Source organism: Canis aureus, chromosome 16 (assembly GCF_053574225.1).
Source record: "Canis aureus isolate CA01 chromosome 16, VMU_Caureus_v.1.0, whole genome shotgun sequence".
Lineage (NCBI taxonomy): Eukaryota > Metazoa > Chordata > Mammalia > Carnivora > Canidae > Canis > Canis aureus.
In genome coordinates this window covers 20569372-20578239 of record NC_135626.1, presented here as the reverse complement: position 1 = coordinate 20578239, position 8868 = coordinate 20569372, and positions in this window count along the sequence as shown.

The window sequence follows — 8868 nt, the reverse complement described above, 5'->3', positions numbered from 1 at the left end:
ATCATCATTTACCTTACTTTCTCCCAAGACATTTCTTTTTTAATAAAAATGCCTTGTCTTTTCCACACAAAAACTGCTTAAGACAGCTGATGTTTATTAATCATTCTCAATATAGATTGTTCTGGATACACTTAATAAAATGAGCTCAGACAACCGTGATAAATAATAAATGAAAGATTTTATTCATCTTTGTAAATAACAGGCGCTGAAATATTAATGGTCAACCACAATCATGGTGCAAAGAGGCTTATGTTTAATAATGCAGAAGCAAAAAACCTTCCACTTTTAGACAAAAACACTAACTGAAAACTGCTTCAGCTCTGAAAATAAAACCCCATTTCTCAATGGTAGTTTTGGCTTTTTTAAAGCTTGGCAATCACCCCCCTCCCAGCCCCTACCAGATTACCTCAAACAAAAAACTGCAGGGCCTTTTGGAGTGTACAGCTATACACTAAGGAACTTCTCCCCCCCCCCCCCCCCCCCAGAAATAGGCTAAAATTCAACACTAGTAAACACAATTGTGGTCATCCACTTCATTTTTCTTTTATTAGCCTTCAGGTGATACGCCATTAGTGACAAAATTCACTAACATAACTTGTGCATGGAAATTTATTTAGAGAGTAAAGGGGAGACGGAGAATCTTAAGTAGGCTCCACACTAGATATAGGATTTATTCTCACAACCCTGAGATCACTACCTGAGCCAAATTCAAGTCAGATATGCTTAACCAACTGAGCCACTCTAGGTGCCCCATAATTTATGCTACTAGCCTAATGCTTGTTTAGCTAGATAATTTAACCACACAAAGGGACTAGTCCTTTCTTTCTCGCTTGCTTGTTCAGGTCCTCCTTACTATCATATATTCCTTGTATAACTTTTTCCATTCCCCTTCTTGCCAGTACAATGCTAGAATGAAGCCTATAGACTGAATTGAGGTGAGAAGGGCCCCCTCTTTCCTACAACCCTCGAACTGCTTCACAAAATAACATTATCCTAGTTTGGAAAGAAATGAACGTATTTCTCAGACATTGGTCACCTCCCCTGTGTAGCAATTAAAAGTTTTCACTTAAAGTTCCATTTACTATCTTATTACAACATCCCGGAGCAAACAGGAGAGATTTCAAATCTCATCACTTTTTCTATTAAATTAAAAAGCACTGCTTCCATGAAATCAAATACCAGCTTCACAACATTTTACTATTAGACAATGATTCCTACAAATATTCCAAAAAGAGCATCAAGTTGTGTTCTTCCCCCCCCCCCCCATTTCTGATCAGCCGTCTATTGTCAGTTTTAACTGGAGCTGAAAAACAGAAGGCTTTAAACTGAAAAGTCATCACTGGGTTTTTAAATAGAGCATTTAAATAATTCTTCTTGAAGGTATTTTATCAGCCACTTATTTCTACCCTGAAAAAAGCTTAAAATACAATTAGTATTTAAAGCACTATACAAAATAAAAACAAACCAGACAAAAGAGTAAGGTACATTTCAATTTAATCATTGTGCACACAAATTTGTAAAAATGCTAGACACACATACATTAAGTCGCAAAGGAAATTTGAGAATTCTTGTTCATGTCTAAGCATTATTTTAAACTATGGAAATTTGGCTACATACTCTCACCACTATTACATGCATTTAGAGTTACATACTTACCACATTTTCAATGTCTGCTTATCCTTGCTAGGAAAGGACAGACTTCCTTAGAAATTTACTTCACTTTAAATCTTAAAGACATAAATTGAGGGTCCACACTTTGTTTAGTGTTTATCTAAAAGAATACATCACCATTATCACATACTCAAAATATCAATTTTCAGAAGACTATCATTTTCCATACTAAAAAGCATTAAGAGTTTACTATTCATTGTTGGTTTATGAACATCACAGCAAGAAATACAATTTGAAAACCTTAGAGGATGCCTGGGTGGCTCAGTGGTTGAAAACATCCTTAGCTTATATTGACACCAGCTAGAATATGGCTAAAGACTGGAGACAAAAAATAATAATAATAATAATAAAATAAAATAAATAAAATCCATGTATCACTCTGAAGGAAAGTACTAAACAGGGCGTAAATTTAAAATATACACAGAGGCTAATTCTCACTGGTATACACGGTCCCAGAAACCAGTATTTCTAACCCATGTTTTTCATGCAAGGTTAGAAAGATTTAAAGATTCACTTGAAATTTTCAAGCCTCATTCAGAGATAATTCTGTAGGCATTAGTCTGCAGGAGCATTTCAGGCAAGTCCTCCTTCAAGCCTACCCTCAGCTTTAATCGCTCATGAATCACTGCAACAACAGCTTCACAAAGAGACAAATTCTGGTATTTAAATTTTACACCTGTACATCTTTTGAGAACCAAAAGCATTGAGACCAAACTTTCGGTTGTCAGCTAAAAAGAAAATCAAGCTTAAAAACATTTTTAAAAAACATTGGTTTTGAGTGAAAACATTTTTTCCATCCCACCGAAAGAAAAAAAAAGTATGTTAAAAGGTTTTGCAGTTACAGACTAAGTGGAAGTCAGAAAAGTGATCGTGGATTATTAGGAAAACGTCAGGAGGCGAAATAATCAACTTCTAAAATAAATGCCAATTCGGATATTATTTAGAGTGTAAAAACTCAGATTGCCCACTTCTTTGATCAGTAGCCCATTTCAGTTAAAACTTAAAAGGAAAAATTGTGACATATAAGGATAAAATAATACTTACCAGAAAGGCAGCTTTATAGAGATGGTTTTAAGGAAAACCATTTCCACTGTATATACGCCATTTCTTATACAGATTAAACTGTGAAAGGCAATGAAACTTAAGCCCTTAGGCAATTTTATATTAAAAAACAAGTGGATATCTTATAAAATATATTTTATTATCAGTTGACACATTGAGATTTTTAATTAACTAAATGCATGACTTTCATATAAAGTAACATTAAGATGACCTGTTTTCAGTGGCTAATCACTATTCCCATTTAATAGAATATAAGATCGGCTAGTTTTATGGATTGACTGTTTCAAAATAAACATCACATTTAGGGTGTAGAGGAGGTAGCCATGCATCCTAGTCAATGCTACAGAATGAAAGGATGGTTCAGGCTTATACAAACCAAATTGTATACTTTATTATTTTCTCCTTGGTATTTAAAATGTTTACCAACTAAAGAATGTAATATTTAAAGATCAAAGAAAAGGTCTCAAGGGATGGTTGAAGACAACAATGAATTCTGATAGAAACAATTACAGTAATAAAAACCTTAACATATATTTTACAAGCCGTTATACCCTCACTGCACCTCAAAAGGAATATACAAAGAATTTATCTAGGTTTCTTGATGGGTAGTCAGTTTTCATTTGAATATTAAAAAGTGTTCTTACTTTTAATTCAAGGTAAAATGAGCCCATAGTGATGGTGCACCAACAAAATAGATTATAGTTTACAAAAAAGATGAAAATTAGTACTTATACAGCAAGTTACTAAAAACATTTAGCAAAAAAGCAGTATGAAAATATTTTCTAGCTTATGATTGCACACCATTTATCACTGCTAGAGGTGAAGAAACTTGACTTTCTTAGGTTGATTCATACTGTAAAAAGTTGAAAGGTAAAATATGAGTACTACCATGGGAGTGGCTTAAGTAAGAGCCTGGATCCAAAGCCCTGCACTCCTTTATCAGATAACCAACACGTGTAAAGCAAATCGAAACTTTCACTGTCTTTTCCTTTCATGTAAAACGGATGTACTTAGGGTCAACCATGACCAGATAATAAAGGAATAGTATTACACCTTTCTCACAACTGAGGATAATAGCAAACCTAACTACTTTGGCCCAAGTACTAAGTGTTTAAAAGTGTCCAATGGATCTTTTATTAGTTATACTCACATTTAAGTAACTGCACAGCTTTCTTCCTTGTGTGGGTTATATGGATATGTTTGAAAAAAAATAGGAACATCAGGTACTTACAGATTAAACTAACCTGTACTGGCAGGGCTGTGGGATTTTTCTTCTCTACCAGTAAGTAGCAAATGCTGAAATTCTGCTGCTAGTTAACAAAAACACAAATTGTATTAAACTGAGGAGTTCAATCCATAGTTTTAAAAAGTCAATGTGCATTAAATTTCCTCAGAACCTGATATTAATACATTTTAAACTTTTTCCCTAAGTTTTACAAAAGTTACCTTACATTGGCTCTTAAAGTGACCTTTTTGAGAATGACTTAAGAACGCTGTATATCTCTTGGACACACCTCACTTTTAATAAACTATGTAATTCCTATATGTATGTAATTCCTATATGTATATTATATGGAAATTTTGGTTCCTCTAAAAAAAAAGAGGGGCATGTATCTGGGGAAAAAAATTTCAACATGGTAATTTCTAAATTTAAGTGTGTGCAGACTTACTCTATAGAGGAAACCAATTTTTAATTGTTTAAAATTAAATTTTCAAAACACTCGATTTCATTTTCTTTTATGAGATTTAAAACATGGGCTGAAAAGTAAATCTGCTTCTCCTGACGTATATTAATAAACTAGTAACTAAAAGGGAGGCTTTGCTTAATAAATATATGCCCCCTACTATTAGAACTCAAAGCTATAGAAACCTCATTAACTCTTCCCTTGGCTCACTTGGGTGGTTAAGCAGCCTTGTTTTATTAGTAGAGAAAGGAAATGATGCTGCAAATTTTATTTTCATCTGATTGCTCAAATATTTATGAACAAAATGTTAAAAGTAACGTTCGTTATAATAAATGATTTAGTGAAACCTTAATCACAAATGCAAACCAGGAGCAAGAATGCTGTTACCTTTCGCTACATTTAAGGTTCTTAGGCCTAACAACATTACCTAATGACCTCTCCCCTCAAATAATATTGGTGTATAGTAAACTGAAGAAACATTCATTTTTATCCAAGTTGGGCATCAAAAATTTCACTGCCAGCTCCTCTCAAATTTAACCAAAGATGAAGGCATACAGACTCTTTAATATTATTAATGGTTTATAAAAAAATAAAAAAAAAATCCCCACAAAAACCCAGACGCCGTAAGAATGCCAAAGGGGTCAAGAGAATTCCAGAAAGGGCCTTCCCCTCTTTATACAACATTACACAAACCCCTGGCCAAACACAAGCACATTACTGAAGCTGTGCCGTAAGACGACCTTACACAACATTACAGCATTTAGAATTAATAAATGGGGTCCAAGTTATCAATCATTAAAGTAGTTTACTCACATGTATCTTCTCTGTAGTTAATTTGATCAAGATTAAACATATACACATATTCTATTATAGCTGATTATATGCCTCCTAATGAACCTAATCATGAACAGTCTTGATTTATAATACAGCATTCAATTTGCTTCAAATAGTAATAGTTCAAATTAGCTTCAGTGAAGAGTTCCTTTAGGTCTTCAGGTTCTGCCTTAATATGACTTCTACATCCTGCTTATTAGTAAAATAAAGATATTTCCCTGAGGATACATGAGCTTAATTGAACAGATTTAAAGACATGCTTCAAAATATTCAAATTCATATAGTTTCAAGCTATTTTTCCAGAATTAGGAAAATGAAAGGCTCTTCCCTTTACGGCCAAATTATTATACAAGAATGTATACAGCTCAGAGCAGAATAAACAATGCTTATAAAAAGCAATTCTCTTCTGACCTTTATTAAAGAAATCTTTTTTTAAATGCTACTTTCAAACTTACTATATCTCAACAAAAATGCCAAGTATTAACATGAAGACACTGGGGAAAAGTTGGGAGATATTTCAAGTATTTGGGAGCTCAAACTGAAGTCCTGTATCCCATTTCCTAAGCATTTGTTTGATTTACATCCCATGATAGGGTATGCCTAACAGCAAGATATTTTATTAAAAGTATTGTTCGGAAAATTCAACATTAATCACAAAATTACGAATAACCACTATGTACATCATTAAAGTAACTGCTTCTCAATTTTGCCAAGAAATATCACACAGAAGTTAAAGGATTTCTATGCTAGAAAAATAAAAAGTCATTTATTAAAATGATTCAGATGACAGAAAACAAAATACTGAGAAAGGGTAAAAAAAAAAGAAAAAAAAGGGAGGGGGGAGTAACCTTTACTAATATTCAAGTCATGAGACAGCAAAGCAGAAGTGTAACTAGGGGAAGCGTTTACTTACAAACCTGCCTTAGAGTGAATAGTCTTATAACTGAATCCCTCCTTCTACAAGAGTTTTCCATAAAAGTTACAGTAAGAGAAAGCCGACTTTGTTTTAGAATAACATACAAAGATTACTTAATGAAATAAATATTGCCTCTTTAAAAGACATACCTGATTTATATAAAATTTTTATATTTTAAATGCTTTTTATCTCCTAACCAATACAAGTATCCATTTACTCAAAACAAAATGTTATCTCTGTAAGATAGCTAGTTCAACATTTCCTTTCATTTACGAAGTTTACCAGTGGAAGTGGACAGACACCTGAAAGTTTTGTAATTCTCAAAATCATACTACTTCAGAGGTATCAAGAAAATTAACAAATTATGCCACTCTTAGAAAATCCCTCCAACTCCCAGTACTCAAGTGTGCATGTAAGCCTATTTTAATTATTTCAAACTATTTCAATTATTTCACCCTATTTCAATATTTTCAATTCTAATTATTAGAATCAAGACAAGCAGCCTCACTCTTGAATATTTCACCATATTGGGTGATGGTAGATTCAATAGAAAACATCTCCAATTAAGGAGACTCAAGCTGTAATTGCCAAACAGGTTATAAATATATTCTTTTGCTGTAACAAATTTTTTTTTTCAAATACTAAGATCTTTTTTCCATGATTCAGTTACAAAGAAAATCCTATGTTCTAATTGTACAGGTGAAAATTTGGAATTCATTTAATGTACACTTCTTCATTATGCATCCAAGAATTAAAACCACATAGAAAACAATCCTGGGTTAGCTAAACACTGTACCTACACACTGTTACTGTTCAAAAGCAAATGCAATCTGGATAGAACAGATGTGTCGCTTAAACACAGGAAGGAACAAAAGTAAACCAGGTTTATGTTTTGGGCTATCTTCCATTTCCTTCTTTACCTCCCACAACACACACACATAAACACGTTTCTCACCAGATAAAAGCAAATTTTAGTTGGAATCATATGTGGATACTTTTCATGTGTGCATATTGCCTAAAACATCGTTCAGCAAGGCTGAAAATGAACCTCAAAACGATTATTCCAAAACCACAGTTCCATGTACTAGCTTTACATTTATGATTCTATTTGTTTGATTACCTGAAAATTAGTAATCTAGCCATACTGACAGGTCTGCAATTCCCAAACCCTTTAATTATCCTTTTATCTTATCAAATGTGTAGTGTATATGCATACATACCACACACCACCTTCCCACTCTTCACAAGGGCTCTACATTAACATTTGCTCTAATGTGGTGAAGTTTGAAAATATTAAAAATCACAAGCATTTCCACATGACCCTTCAACCTTAATGTTCAATGCATAACTTTGGGATTAAAAATGCAGATTTCAGTATCCTGTGGTATTTCCAATGATCAAACTTATCCATGAAGTTAAATTTAATAGTTTGAGAAGAAAACGTCTAGTAACTTTTTCCTAAAAGTGAAAGTGGAAAATTTGAACAAAACATTTCATGCCTCCAAATCAAGAATGTCAAATTTTGTCAAATTACTAAAGATTGATATAGCAGTACCAGCTATACTGAGGCTGTTAACACAAAATAAATTACGTAAGATTACATATATCAAATACTTTTTATTAACACCACAGTCAAACGTGAATATTAATATAGAGCCTTCTCTGCCAAAAGAGTATAAAAATCCTAAGTTTAATTAAATTTAGGGGCCTTCACCAAACTTGCTGCAAGTTTGGGGACATAAATATCCAACAGCCATAAAGCTGTGAAAGCCCCTATAAGGAATAAAATAAATCCCACTTGCCTCAGACTGAACAGGGCAACACTGAGACTCAGCCTCAGCCTGTCCTATGGCAGGGCTATAGGAAGAAGAAAATTTTAATTTTAGAAAAACATTACCCAATTAATTTAAAAGACATGCATTAAAAAAAAAGTCCCAATGATCAAGCAAGCAAAGGAAAAAAGAGCAGCTCTTTAAAAAAAAAAACAAAAAAACTATTGTCTGCTATAATTTCACTCTGAACCCATACTTTTTTTTTGTTGGGGGGATCTTCCCCCAAATAACTAAGTTCAATTAAGCTGAGTTTAAGCTTAATATGTAATTTGATCAGTGGAATAGGAGTACACTAGGAGTCTTTTTCCAATTCCTAATGGTAAATGTGTGCAATCATTACTAAAAATAGAAGTATTCAAATTAAATGATTAATTCCAGCAGCCACTCAAAAGTTGATCCTCACTTGCTGGTCTTGTTCTGTCATACATACAGTAGGTAAAATCAACACACAATAGAAACTAGTGCCAGACAAAACGTTAAGTCGCTTTTTTGGCTTTTTTTTTTTTTTTTAAGGTGATATAGAAGTGGACTAAGGGAGAGCCAAAGTTGGCAATCCCATTAATCTTACAACTTCCTAAATTATGGCAATCACAATGCCTGCCTGAATGAATATAGCAAGTCCTAAAGGATGTCTTCTGTGAGGGCAGATGGAAGTTTACTTCAACTCAACTCCATCTACTATTTAAGGGAAGGGTAAGTCAAAGTAAGAGTTAATTATTTCAACATGGTTTGTTCCATTCATGATTTAACCACACTATGGACCCCAGAAGCAGTTAGGTAAAAGGGATTTTCTAGAAGCTTAATTATGCTGATGCATGCATATATTATACTTAAAATATACCAAATGGGCACCATCTGAGCCATATAC